This window comes from Alligator mississippiensis, chromosome 4, assembly GCF_030867095.1.
Source record: "Alligator mississippiensis isolate rAllMis1 chromosome 4, rAllMis1, whole genome shotgun sequence".
NCBI lineage: Eukaryota > Metazoa > Chordata > Crocodylia > Alligatoridae > Alligator > Alligator mississippiensis.
This window is the reverse complement of record NC_081827.1, coordinates 56,309,394-56,324,574: the sequence shown is the minus strand read 5'-3', so window position 1 is coordinate 56,324,574 and position 15,181 is coordinate 56,309,394. Positions and strand designations below refer to the sequence as shown.

Genomic DNA, 15,181 nt, shown 5'->3' with positions numbered 1-15,181 from the left:
GACATTGAGAATACAATGAACAGGTATGAGAAAAACAAAATTTGGTCTGTAGCACATATATTACAGATGGTGATAGGGAGGAGGAAAGAACTCAGTTGGACTCTCAAATCCCATAGCAACCTTGAAAATCTGATGGTTACAGAAACAAATTAAGATTTGTTCTTTAACTCACTTTAATATAATACATATGCAGCCCTTGTGCCACTGTTTTTCAGACTATGCTTCAAAATTGCTTTCAAAAGTGATTTAGCACAAAATCTATATTGCCCCTTAAGGAACCTCCAATTTAGGCTCTGACATGCTTAAAAACTAGGTGTCTAGTGCTAGAAGTGTGATAGAATATATCTACATCATGTACCCAGAGCTTCTAAAAAACAGCACGAGAGTATGTTCTGCCACCATACCCTGTTTTCCCCATGTCAAAACCTGAAATGAGGCATCAAAGCTGGCCCCAAAAGCACTGCCCATTCCTGCTCTTGAAATCTTTGCCTTTGGCATGCTGGAAAGGAAGAAGGAAGGGGAAGGTATCCCTGGAACATCTTCACTGCCTCATTCCCAGGTTTGGCCCATGTTAGTGGGAGTTGGTATGTAGAGCACACTCAAAACCTATGCTCTAAAGAAGTGCAAGGGACATGGTGAAGACATGCCCTCAAAAATAAGTACATGTCTAAGCACCTGGAGGAGAAGAAGGTGATTAGGAAGAGTCAGCATGGATTCACCAAGGGCAAGTCATGCCTGACCAACCTATGATGGGATGACTGGCTCTGTTAATGCAGGGAAACTAATGTATGTGGTATACCTTGATTTTAGCAAAGCTTTTGATACGGTCTCCCACAGCATTCTCCCTGGCAAACTAAGTATCGGCTCAATGACTGGACTGTAAGGTGGATAAAAAACTGGCTGAAGCATCAGGCTCAGAGGGTAGTAATCAATGGCTTGATGTCTAATTGGCAGCCGGTATCAAGTGGAGCACCCAGGGGTAGGTCCTGGGGCTGGTTTTGTTCAATGTCTTCATCAACAACCTGGAAGATGACATAGGAGTGTGCGTCCTCAGCAAGTTTGCAGATGACACCAAGCTGGGGGGAATAGTAGATATGCTGGAGGGTAGGGCTAGGATTCAAAAAGATCTAGACAAATTGGAGGATTGGGCCAAAAAAAATCTCATACAGTTCAACAAGGACAAGTGCAAAGTCTTGCACTTAGGATGGAACAATCCCATGCACTGGTACAATTTGGGGCCTGACTGGCTAGGTGGCAGCTCTGCAGAAAAGGACCTGGGGTTACAGTGGACAATAAGCTGGATATAAGTAATCAGTGTGCCATTGTTGCCAAGAAGGCTAACAGCATACTGGGCTGCAGTAGTACGAGCATTACCAGCAGATCAAAGGAAGTAATTATTTTGCTCTATTCTGCACTGTGAGGCCACATCTGGAGTACTGTGTCCAGTTATAGAAAGGATGTAGACAAGTTGGAGAGAGTTCAGTGGAGAACAATCAAAATGGTTTGGGGGCTGGGGGACATGACTTATGAAGAGAGGCTGAGGGAACTGGGCTTATTTAGTCTGCAAAGAGAAGATTGAGGGGGGATTTGATAGTAACCTGTAAATACCTGAAGTGAGGGTTCCAAAGTGGTTGGAGCTAGACTGTTCTCAGTGGTGACAGATGACAAAACAAGGAGCTATGGACTCAAGTTGCAGCAAGGGAGGTTTCAGTTGGATATCAGGAAAAAACTCTCTCACCAGGTGGGTGGTAAAGCACTGGAACAGGTTACCTAGAGAGGTGGTGGAATCTTCACCCTTGGAGGTTTTTAAGGCCCGGCTTGACAAAACCCTAGCTTGAATGATCTAGTTGAGGATGGTCGTGCTTTGAGCAGGGGGTTGGATTAGATGACTTCCTGAGGTCCCTTCCAAGTCAAATTTTCGATGATTCTAATAAGGGTTAAGGGTCTCCCTGTCAAAGGGCTCAGACACTAAGCAGGGACATTAGCTCCCTAGAGCTCGTCAATAAGTACAGGGAAAATTCACAATTCTTTTCCTTGAACTCAATGTTTTTCACTCTTACTTGAAGGCTAGACTGCATAGTGGAGAGTATGTTCTGTTCAGCAGTCGAGGCATGCACAATTTGTAAAAAAAAAAAAAAAAGTTATCACAAATGGTTAACTCATTTTTCCTTGATAAGGACTGACTGTTGCTGGCAGATCTGTCTAAACATCTTGGAAGTAGGAACATCAGTGCCAATTCTTTCCTTTCTCTCCAAGCACAAAGTAAAGACTTCTGGGTCTAGACACACACACTTTCTTTGCAGCATGTCCAACACTGCAAAGAGTGCACAAATGTAAATATGCAGACAAACAGCTCAACACAAAAAAAATGTTTGTCTCAGGACAATAAACTCTCAACAACAAAGGCAGGTTATTGCCTATTGTGATCACTATATTGAGTACCAACTATTTGCTTGGTATCAGAGAAAGCAGGGACTTGCTGCCTGTTTGCCTTGAACAGCCTACAAAAGAGAGTGACAGACAATAATTACAATTAGGAGAAATTCCTGCTGCTGCTTCCAGATTGCCTCCTAGCACCATGATGTGGACATAGCATGCACTGGCCCAGATGTTTTGTATGGTGCTTAAAAATAACAATATCCCTTTCTTAGGCAGCAGATTGACCCTGAAGGAAGAGTGAGTCGATGCATGCCACGCCAGGACAGAGACGATATTTAGTGTTAGGGGACTGCTTGGATGAAAACATGGAAATAGGTATTGGATAAACACACAAAAGAAAGAGAATCTTTCATGAGTTACAGACTCAGAGAAGAAGAGAATAAAGAAGAAATGGAAAAACAGTCAGGCAAGTCTCATGGTTAGACATAAAACAAAGCTCCTGAAGGACATAATATTGAAAACTCAACATCAAGACCTTGTAAGAGAGAAACTATAAGAACTGCAAGTGACACACATCCTTTTTAGGAAACTGAAAATGAAGAGAGAAACTTAACAGCAATGGAAGTAAGGCCATTTCACTAAAAAAAAAAAAAGTATACAAAGGCATAGATATATAGGGATTAAAAAAAAAAGTTAGGAAAGCAAATGTGTAAAATAAATTATAACTGGCAAGAGATGTTAATGCCAATGAGGAAAAGGGGGGGGGGGGTTCTAATAACATTAGATAGAAAAAGACATGTTACAAAAACTATGGATCAGCTGCTCAGTGAAGAAGATGAGCTACTGATGCTAGATGAAAAAAGCAACCAGAAGCCCAGACTTAGCTTCAATTTGTGCACAAAAATTAAAATAAAAAACACCCACAAAAAGTGAAGGGCTACAAATCGTATATCCAGAATGCCTGCAGAGGACACCAAAGGAGGCTCCCCTGTCCTTTGGACAAAGCCAGATGGTACAAGAAACAAATGGGGACAAGTTTGTACACTACCAGGGAGGATGACAAATTATCAATTGGCAATATGAAATGGGGTGCCTGAGTTATTCAGGAATGATAGGATAACTATCTGGAAGAAACCCAGATGTATTTTGCACTATATTAGGGAAGGAGTTGTTAACTGCTAAGGGCCCTGGCTGTGGCTTATAAAGGAGACAGACAAGCTAATTACCAGTATCTCTTTGTGGTAAGTATTTGACGTGGGTGTTCATTCCATAAAGGGTCTGGTTCTCTGGCAAACTTGAGCTGGAGCTGGGGAAAGCTGGAGAACATGTAGGTGAGGAAAACTCTTTTCCCCAGCTTACCTTAAAATTCACGCAAACAGAGCATGGTGGTGGTCGCGGCAACTGGCTGGGTCCAGGTTAGGAAGGAGGAATGATTATGAGAAGAATGATGACCTACTTGTAGTGCACAATTTATTGCCAGCAAGCATTTTCACACAAGATTAAAAAAAATACGGCCTAGTTAAAATAATTTCTCTTGCATCGTCTTTCTTCATGCCTGTCTAGTAGGTCTTTCAATATTATAAACAGTGAATGCTAATAGTTACAGTACTGGCTCAGAAAAATGTGGCAGACATGATGTTTAATATCATGAACCAGAATTTCTGAACACAAAGTTGATAGCATGACTGAAATGCTATGAACTTCTTTCTCAAATGTTTAATCAGAGAGTGTTTACCCAAGGTATTGAACACCCACCAGTATTGAACAGAAATACTGAATGCCATAGAGAAAAAGAATGAGAAAAAAAACAAGAATGTAAAAGGATAGTTAAAATACTGTTTAAAAAAGAACTATTAAATATATCTGGGTCATGGAATCTGTACAAAAGAGTGATCTAGTGAAATCTGAATTAAGATGACAAATATAATTAAAGTTTAATGAACACTAAATACAAATGCATCAAAGAAAGGGAGTCTGCTATTCAATATTCTTTCACTGTTCTAACAACATCAAGAGCCAGAATTTCAAAAGCAGGGATCTTTTGTCTGCCTTCACTTTGATCATCAAAGCATTATATTTGAAGGTGTGCTCAGATATTAAAGCTTCCAAGTGACCTAAATTTTGTTTGCAAAAAAATACAGGCACTTAAAGGGAGGCCCAGGAGATTAGGCTCTTATTTGTCTTTTATTACAAAGATTAAACATCTACTTTCTATATATTAAGCATCATCTATTCTACGGCTGTTGTTCCAGTGGGAGGAGTCCCTATATTAGGGAACCCATGACAGGTTTTCCCCACTTGGAAATAAAAGAACTTGGATTAACTGCAGGCCACATCCATAGTGATCCATGCATCTCCTTCACCGTGCCCCAGCCTCTCTGGTGGCAGTAGTCATATTAGAGCCATATCACCAATTTGCCTGTCTGTGGGAACTCCCATCCGTTCTCTCTAGCTCTTGAGGAATTACTATAAATTAGCGCTGCCATAGTCAGTACCTAAATCAGCTAAATTTAAAAAATATCATGGGATTGGGTACACTAATATAAAATTATCCCCCTGACAATGAACCAGCAACTGGGGTAAAGTTACATATTACACTTACACCATGCTAATGGCACTTAAGACGTGAACATCTGAACGTTAAAGCTTGTTAACTTATACTAAGTGCACTCTGAGCATCTCAATGCTATACCATTTCAGGTGAGGGTTAATTCTGGGCCATGCCACCCAGCTTGTGGAAAGTAATTTCAGTCTGCACCATAGAGACAAAGCTAGTAATCTGCAGTCCTCCATTGCTCCCAGCCCCGCACCTCCTGGCTCTCCCCAGAGCTGGAATAGAGCCTAACTGTCCCAGCTTCTAGGCATCCCTTCTCACAAGCCCTGTGATGGGAAGTCAGAGCTGCATAGGCAAGAAACAGTATTAACCCTTAGCATGCAACTGCCCACAGCATGTTTCAACGTTAACACCACTTTAAAATTCAAAACCCTTGAACTTTGCTCGCAGCAAAAGGAAATTCAAAGTTTAAAACTGATATTGACAGGGAAAGAGCAAAGTTTGTTGGTACTTGCAGTGCATCAGTTGTGCATTGTTGCATTACTGCATTGTTGTCTGCAGTGCACTGTTGCCCAGGGGCCAGTAAGGCTTGGGAATCACTCCCTTAAATCTGCTCCTGTATTCCCACTATGAGAGCTCAGTCATTTGAAACACTGAGGAAGGGTGCTCTGCAGGATCATTTCTTGCCTTGCAAAACAAAGGGAAGGACTTGGCTTTATAAGAACACCATGAAGAATCATACCTTGACCATCCACTCTCACCTGGGCCAAACTTGGAAAAAGACAGTAAAACTTCCTGGGGGGTGCCATCTGCCACCATGCTTGAATTGCCTGAGAAGGACAGTGATATAGAAGGTGTAGTTGAGGCTTTCTTTTTGAGAGTGCTAGCTCTCAGAAATAGCATGGAAGTAATACAGATGTCCCCAGAGGTTAAGGGCAGACATTACACATTAACCAGTTTAAGTGATCAGAAACTGGTGTAAACCTGTAACAACAGATGTTCAGTGCACATAAACCAGTTTGAAAATGGCTGAAATTGGTTTAAGACAAACCTGGTTGAATGTAGTATCAGACTTAACTGATTTGGATCAAATAGGTTTATGCAATGTCTGTCCTAGACTCCTTACTGATATAAGATAAACCAGAGACCCCCAGCATCCCAGCATGCTCTCTGGGATGGGTGGGGCTACCTGCTCCAGCTGCAGGGCAGGCCCCACACCTCCGCTGTCTAGCTGAGCAGCAGCTGGCACTAGCAGAGACACTGGCCAGCATGATTCCTTTAAGGCAAAGTGGGCAGGGAGGGGGTTAATTTTTCCCTCCTTCCCCAACACAGATGCGGTAAGCCTGTCAGCCAGGGAGCAGAGGAGAGGGGGCTGCAGCGTTGGCCCATGGAGCTGGCAGACCCTGGCATAGGAGAGAGGAATTAACCCTTCTCCCTGCCACTGGATAGTTGGGAGAGGAGGCTCTGCTCCATGCTGGGGGGAACACTAACACTTTCCTTTCCCCCTCTGCCCCCCAGTGGGGCTCAGCTGGACAGGGTGGGGGGTGTAGGGACCCTCACACACTCCCCCCATGGCTGCAACCCCCAGTGCCTAGCAGCAGCAGGCAGGGACATCAGGAGCCTGCTCTCCCCTGTTGCCGGCTGCAAAGCATTCTGCCAGAGTGGAGGGAGCCCTGCCCTGCTTCCCCACAGAGTCCAGCCCAGGGCTCCTCCTCTGTGACAAAGTGGAGCTACAGGGATAGAGGCAACCAGTGCTGTGCGGGGGCCGAGAAGTGCAGCCCCACACAACCTGCCCAGCTGCTTCTAACCCCACAGCTCCACTTTCACAGAAGGGAAGCCCAAGCTGGACTCTGTGGGAAGCAGAGGCGGGGCTCCCTCCACTCTGGCAGAATGCTTTGCAGCCGGCAATGGAGGAAAGCTGGCACGCACACTCCCCACCCTGCCCAGCTGAGCTCTGTGCTCCCCTGCCCCTCTGGGGGGAGGAGGAGGATGGGGGACAGCCCCCCCCAGCATGAAGAGCCTCCCCCTGCCCAGGGAGGGGGGAGAAATGGAGGGAAGAGTCCCCTTCTGGGGCTGGGCAGCAACACAGAGTCCCCCCCAACGTGCAGCGATAGAGGAGAAGCAGGGGGAAGAGTCCCTCTGTGGGGCCAGGCAACCTCACAGAGCCCCTCTCCCTACCCCATGGTGCCAGCAGGGAGGAGGGAGAAGAGCCCCCAAAACCAAATTGGGCCCTACCCTCCTGGCCCCACCATGGTGAGGGAGAGGGAGGTGGGGGAAGAGTTCCCCTCTGGGACTGGGCAGCCCTGTGTGCCTGGATTACTCCCGGCTATCAGGGAGCCCTGGGGTGGGCATGCTGTGGCCTGGCCACGCCCCTCTCCTCAGTTCAGCTTCCCTGTGGAAGGGAGGGCTGCTCTAGTGCCCCTGGGCTTCTGGCCTGAGCCACTGCAGGCATGTGCCAAATGTCTATCCACTTGTAAACCAGTTCATCCTAGCCAGGTTAGACTAACCTGCAAAGACTGAATCAATTCAGGCTTAGGCTTTTGAATGTCGGAGGAGAAGTGGTGGGATGCCGCACCAGCAGCTGATTGTGGAGAAAGTAAAACCGCGGTGGATGGAGCCTCTGCAGGTGAAGATCAAAGAAAAAACCTGCAGTGGAGCAAGGAGGAGCCAGGAACGGCTCTCGCGTCTGCCTGGGCGCACTTTATATAAGCGTGCTGGGAACGATTCGCCAGGCCAACGCCCGGCACCAAGATAAAAGGCCCAGCAGAAAGGAAGCTGGGGGGACTGGAAGCAGTATCCTTAACTGGCTCAGAGGAGCCAGAACACCCAGGCAATCCTGGTAAGGGCACATGGTGGCTCCCTTGGAAGGGGAGCATAACAGGAGCACTGGGCCAGCAAAGGCCCAAGGAGTCACTCACGGGGCCAGCATGGACGGAGGTCAGCAGCAGCAGCGACTGGGACACCGGCAGAGACAACAGGAATGGAACCCTGATGCAGATGACAGGCAATGGGTACCAGACCTGGGGAGGAAACGATGCATCAAGGGGGGTTGAAGCCCAGGCGGAGTCAGACGCTGCATAAGCCGAGAGCAAAAAGGGGCCATGGGGGATGCTCAGTACAAATACCACCAGTAACCAATGACCGTAGCCCCTAAGGGGGCTCCAGGGAGGGCCAGAACATCGGCCCTGACAGATGACATCGCGGTTGGCATTAGGTGGGGTGTAGGGAAGGTGGAGCCCCAAGAACAAATAACCGCAAGGATGACCAAGGGAAAGTAGTAGGGAAGGCAGGACCAGACATCGTCCTCCTGATAGGAAACTACTTACCATCAAAGATGTGGCAGGTGAGACTCCTGGGGAACTGACCCAAGGCCACGCCCAATAGCTTGGCTGTGCAGCCCAAGAAGCTACGGCAAGGTTCAAGAAGAATCCAAACACGCGACACTCGGGGGATTGGCACGGGAGGTTACATTGTCCTTAGCCAGAAAATGTTCAATTTAAGATGTCATAGCTAGTGAAGGTCAACAGGGAATAGGGGAGAAGGAATATAAGCTTGTGAAGCCATGCTGTGTTGTAGTTACTTTAAAACATGAGTAGTTCCAACGATTTCAGCAGGAGTCCTCACAAACCTAAAGTAAATATGCACATGAAAAATGTCTGCCAGTTTAGGTCTTTGCATGTGAACAGTTACAATGGTCATTACTTTTAAATATATCTGAGCTGTGGTTCTCTCCACATATAAGAAAAGATCATTCCCTTCTTCTATAAACTATACAAGGGGTTTTCAACTTTTTTTAAGGCCACATCCAGCTTTTTGGTGGCAGTGGCCAGATGTGGAGCAAGGGGTGGGAGATGTGGCAACGGCTGGATGTAGAGCAGGGTGGGGCTTGCATGTGGCAGCGGCTGCCACATGAGACCCCCCCTCCCCCCCCCCCGCATCTGGCTGACCGGGCAGCCCCTGTGCAGCCTGGAGAGGGGAGCTGCTGCCCTTGTGTCCCCCCCCCCCCCAAGCCCTGCTTCTTGGAGGTGGTGGCACAGGGTGGTTGGTGGCAGCGCTCCATCCCTGCCCACCTGTACCCCCTAGCACCTTTCTGTATACCCCTAGTTGACAACCCCTGCACTATACATTTAGATCTAACTCAACGCAGTTAAAACTATAGCTTAAAATAGGGCTGCACAACTTCTAAGTGGTTGGTGGTTGCACACCCCATGGTCTTTACCAGCACTGGCCCCATGGGCTGCTACTGCATCGTGCAGTCACTACACCATGCAGCCTAGCCTTACCCTCAGTTCTTTAGCCATGGATTCCCTATGCCGTGTGGTTACCCCAGGCCACAGGCTCTTTTTTAAATGACAATCAGTGTGGTAAAACAGTCCTGTGCAGATGCCTTCCAACATGCATTCAATTTTAATCTCTCATGTCTGGAAGATGTGTAAGCATATCTAAGACTAGCTTTAGTTCTCTACATAGCAATTCATTATGTCACATAGGGTGCATCCATATATGTGCTTTACTGCAGATTTGATTAATTAGCTCCACAGTAAAGCGTGATCATCCACACATGCACCAGTATTAAGGTGCAGTAAATTAACTCTGCTGTAAGATAGTACTGTTGGGGACAGTGCTATATGGGACAGTACTATCTTATGGCAGAGTAATTAACTGCCATCAAATGCTCATGTGGATGGTAACTGTGGAGCACAAATTGTGCCTGGTCAGCCCAGCCAGCTGGGGGCCAAACCCCTAGCTCCTGCCAGCCCTTCTGCTGCCTGATGCTGCCACCCAGAGTCCAGGGCTGACTCCCTACATCCTCTGCCAGCCTGGAGCTGCTCTGCCCTGGCTCTAATTGCTGCGCATTAGTAGACACTGTGCCTGAGAGCAGTTAACTCTGGTGCAAACTGCTCTGGAATGTATTGTGTTGCCTTAATAGTACATGTAGATGCACCCACAGAGATACCCTAAGCTTCAATATGTTGTTCACCTTTCCACCTGAACTATTTCTTATCTACTCACAAAACCCCTCCCCAAACATCACCAGCAGAAACCCCACTGCCCAGAGCATTCAAATTGCAAAGCAGTCATGTATTTGTTCTGGGTTGAGGCAAGCTTACCTATCTCTTGTAGTTATAATCAATGGAGGGCACCAGTGAAATGGATTAATTAAATCCACTCAACTGTTAAATCAGCAAACTGACCTGCACAAAATGGTGAATCATTTCTTTTTTAGAAGGAGAAAACCTTTAAGCTTTGTCAGATATTGTAAATGCTACCAGGTTATCAGTGTGTATTACTAAGAAGCAAAGGGAGATGTTTATATGTGCAATACACTTTTCTTGGAAAGGCTCTAAATGGTCTATATTTTTAAATTACTCTTATGTCAGAGTTTTATTATAAAAAATCTCATATTTGGGTTCTTCATACACATCATGACTTAATACAAAGCAAATAGAAAATAAGTAGAGAAAGTTACATATTTTAGATCCTCATAGCAGGAAGCAGCAACCTTTTCCCAATGGCAGGCTTCTACTTGCAACTCAGCACCACTATAGGCATTTAAAGTGGTATAACTAGTAAGCCTCAGACTTTTGCCCATCCCCCCTCCATCCCCTTGGAAGATGCTGCTGCTGTTGCAGGGGGAATTGTCAGCATGACCAGCAGCCAGCAGGTTAAAGCATCATCCATTGGGTGTAAAGACCCTCTTGCACCCCCCAGTGCTTCCTTCCTTCTTCTTTCTGAGGGCAGGGGAAGGAGAATGAATCTGACAAGAGGACCAAGCTGCCCCCATTTCTGGCTACTGCAAGGCCGCATCAGACTTTTGTAGACCAGATCCAGCCTCGATGGAGCGTAGGTTTACGACTCCTGCTTGAAGTATACACTGGTTTAAAACAAGTGCATAGTGACAGAAATGTAATCATTTCACCTCAAAGATTTGTGTTTATCATTATTATAGTTTTCTAAACAGAATACTTAGTTCTTGTATTCATTTTGCCACTATAACAGGTAACAATTAGTTACATTTGTAAGTATTTTGAAAACTTAAAAAGAAACAACATCTTTCAGGTAGAGGCTTTAAAACCAGAAGAGTATTTTCTCTTTCAAAATATTTGTGCTGTTTAACTCAGAGCCTTTTGGTGGCATTTCAAAACCTAATGAAAGTACTGACAGATGACTGGATGACAGTATTCAGAGAAATGTGTGTTTTCAGTTTTTGTGGTTCAGACATTTGACACATTTCATGCTGAAATGTGTTTCCTGAATAACACTTTATAGAAGCTGAACAATAAAGAATTATATGCCAAACTTCTAAAAGCCAATAAAACCACATGAATTGTAATTATTTTGGAAACTAGATGGCATCAACACTTTAATATCCATTCTTTGTTTTGTCATTCCAGCACTGCACACTATCATTATCTGTTCTTTCAGCACTATTAAAAGGCTTTAGAAACTGCTGATAGTCAGTAATTTACTCTCTAGCGAGGCAGCAAAGCTCTGCAACATTACTGGACCATGTCAAATGTAAAAAGACACTTAGCTACTGCAAAACAGGGTTCTTGATGCCAGACTGATGACATTATTGAGCAGTTATAGTATATTCATCTGGTTACTTTGAAAAAAAAATCCATAATAGCTCATGAATTCCCAAACTGTTCAGTAAAACCTAGATTATACATTCCTCAGTACACATTATTTAAATGCTTATGCTTTGAATTCCATGATTCTTCTGTAGACTGATAATTTAATAAAGGCCAGACTAAGGTAGGGTCCCTTAGATACTTTCTATTTTACTAGGGATGCTCCTGCTTTATCTGCTTATTACATTTATATGCCCCACTCCCCAAAAATGGCTCAAGGCAGTTTACAGTAAAATACAAAATAACTTATAAAAAGATTAAAACAAGACACCATATAAAAAAAAACAAACTCCCCAAACAATATCTCCAAATTTAAACATGTCTGTTCCAGCCCTCCCACACCTCTCCCTTGCCTCTCACCAAAAAGACAGTCCTCCTACGATCCAACCCAGCCTCGTTTCTCAACCTTTCCAACCTCCATTCACTTCCTCCATTAAAAAGACAAATTTTCTTCTCACATTTCCTCCCCATCTCCAAGTCCCCTGCCTCTCATCCGGGGGAGTCCCTTTCCGCTTCTCCAACATCCCTCCCAAAAGTATACCTCACTCTCATAGAGGGGCCATGGCAATCCCCAGAACCCACCCTATCCTCTCCATCCCATCAAACAAGCACCTTCAATTTAAAAGTATTAAAAAACAAAAACAAGAGACCACTCTATCCCCACCTCAGATACTGGTGAAGGGCAAAGGACACCCTTTCACTTTGCCCTTCAGTAGTGTCTATCCCTGGGCCTCTGGTAGGCTTTTTGGCTAGGGACAAACATTCAAAAAGCCTGAGCCTGAATTGATTCAATCTTTGCAGGTTAGTCTAACCTGGCTAAGCTAAATCAATTTTGTAACTGGACAGAAATCCCAGAAATGCAGGCACATGCCTGCAGTGGCTCAGGTTAGAAGGTGGGGGGCGCTACAGCAGCCCTCCTGTCCTTCCACAGCGCTGAGCTGAGGGGAGGCATGGCCAGGCCCTGGCAAGATGCTTTGATCAGCCCAGTAGGGAATTGATAACAGTGTTTATCACCCCATTAAGAAAACAACAGAGGGACATTACCAGCTACCTGATGATTCAGCAGAGACTGTAGCCAGCATGTAGTCTGCTAGCTAATACACAGACCTGTCTCCACAAGGCAGAGGGGAGGGGAGAGCTCCTGCTCAACAGAGGGAGGAGAACAGCCCTCAGTCTCTGGAGCTGCAGCCAGGGAGCAGGGGGGAGGGGCCAGCTCTGCTGTGGAGCAGAGAGCCTCCCCTTCACCGCCCAGCCCAGAAAGTATGTTGGGATGCTGGGGGTCTCTGGTTTATCTTAAACCAGCCAGGAGTAAGGAACAGATATTGCATAAACCAATTTGAGCCAAATCAGTTAAGTCTGATATTACATTCAACCAGGTTTATCTCAAACCAGTTTCAGCCATTTTCAAACTGGTTTATGCACACTGAAAACTTGTAACTTCTGTTACAAGTTTAAACCAGTTGCTGATCACTTAAGCCAGTTTATGTGTAATGTCTGTCCCTAGCCTGTAAGGGCTGCAGGCTGGCTGGGCCCTTTTCCCCTCCAGGTTGTGTAGCCATGGTGATGCCTTTGCTGAGCCTTGGCCCTCATCCTTTTTGGGTTCCCATTGTTGAGGGGGGAAGGGAGAGGGAGAGCTGCAATGTCAGCAGCCCTTTACTGTGTCACTATTTTATAACTCAGAGCTCAATCAGGGAATTTCACAATAATAGAGATTTAGTGTTATTCATCAAGGAAACAGAATTTGCAGCCTCTGGCAACTAGTTAGTGATATTTTAGTATGAAATCATCTACTCTGTTTTATATTCCAACTTTACCCCAGCTGAGGGTAAAAACAGTAAATAATACAACAAAATAATGCTTCCTTGTCTTATAATACTAGTCCAGCCCCAGAGTCACTCTCTCAGGTACTCTTAACAGCAACTTACTAAGCCTTTTCATCAGCTATCTATTTATACTGAGGCTGGTCTTCTGGCCTAGTAGCTTTGTGACAAGATAGATTTTGAGTTTCCTTCCTCAGGCTCAGATATGCTAGATGGGATCCTCAACTAGTTCTGGCTCCCTGAATAACTACTATGGGCCTGTACTCTTTTGGGCTAAGTAAAGACGGCTGGAAAGCCTGAGGCTGAAGCCTTTCAATCTTCACAGGTTAATCTAAGCTGCACAGGTTGAACTGATAAGCAAGTGAACAGACAATTCACTTTTGATTCTGAAAATGCAGCCACATGCCTGCAGTGGCTCAGGCCAGAAGATGGGGTGCTCTAGAGAATGCCTCCCTGCTCAGCTGGAACAGACAGCTTGGGCCAAAGCTAGCCCACTCACGCTACGAGGGGAGGTGCAAAGCATCCTGGGATGCTGGGGGATTGAGTTAACTTGAATATGAAGGGGATTTGGGACAGAAATTCAATAAACCAATTTAACCTAAATCAGTTAAGTCTGATACTACATCCCTCCAGGTTATCTTAAACTGGTTTCAGCCATTTTAAAAGCACTTTATTTGCACTGAACTTCTGTTGTGTTATATGAACCAGTTTCCAATCAATCACTTATACCAGTTTGTGTACGACTTCTGTCCCAAGCCTTGATACTCAGTTAACCAGTTATGGAAACTACTCTAAGTTAAAAAGTCACCATTAAAAAGGACACAGTTACCACACCATAATATGTGAGTTGTGACAGTTACTTTCTAATATTAGCATATGAGAAAAAGTATGGTATCTAAGATGCATATCATCCAGCAGAGCACTCAAAAACAGGTAAATTATCTTTACTGGAGAGATACTTATCTATCTCATCACAGTTATTCTCACTTCAACTTAACTGAGTTTGAATGAATGAAGGTATCTTTGCTGTTATCTTCTTCACTCTGGATCTTTATAGATTAAAGGAACACAGTGAAAATTAAAAATAAACAAGAACGAACCACCAGGTGTTTATTCCATCTGTTTTAATTTCATACCCAAACAGTCATTCTGATGTTTTAATACAACAAAGATAAAGAAAATGAGCAAAGTTCTGGCCTTGTTAAAATCAAAGACAACACTGCAATTCACTGCACCTCACCCAGTTTTTCTCAAAATTAGAGAGGGAAAACTGCCTGGTCAAGTTAACTGTTGAAGGAAGCACCAACTATTGCTGGGTCCAATTGTGTAGAGCAGATGCATACTGAATCCACAGAAACTAAAAAGAGATGGAGTGATGTTCTAATCCACTGGTAAATTGTGCTGTGAAATATATGCAAAATTATGCTATCAGTATAATGGGTATAAGTTGAGAGCAGGATACAATAGTGTGACCACCCATGGTCTGCTACATGCTGCATCTTACAGATACCCACAGGATAACTACTGTCTCATACAGAAGAAGTCAAAGGCAGCTACTGTATTGAAGGGGCAACCAAAGCAAGTTCACCACACATAACTACAGGGATAAATACAGACATCTGCCAAGGTACAAATGCACATGCCTTACATTACTCTTACAGTGTTAGTTTCTCTGTGTGCATGATTCTGCTTCAACCTACCAAACTCACTTGCCAATGCCGTATCTTTTCTTAAGTACTTTGAATGTTAGGTGTCAGGTGTTGCCTGGTGTTGGGACCACAGTATTTATTTTA

General features: G+C 44.8%; 1 protein-coding gene across 12 annotated transcripts in view; it reads right to left on the bottom strand.

Annotated features, from left to right (window-relative positions):
- NRCAM (neuronal cell adhesion molecule) overlaps positions 1-15,181 on the bottom strand; it is a 241,568-nt gene that overhangs the window by 119,917 nt on the left and 106,470 nt on the right. The gene's annotated exons all lie outside the window — the stretch shown is intronic.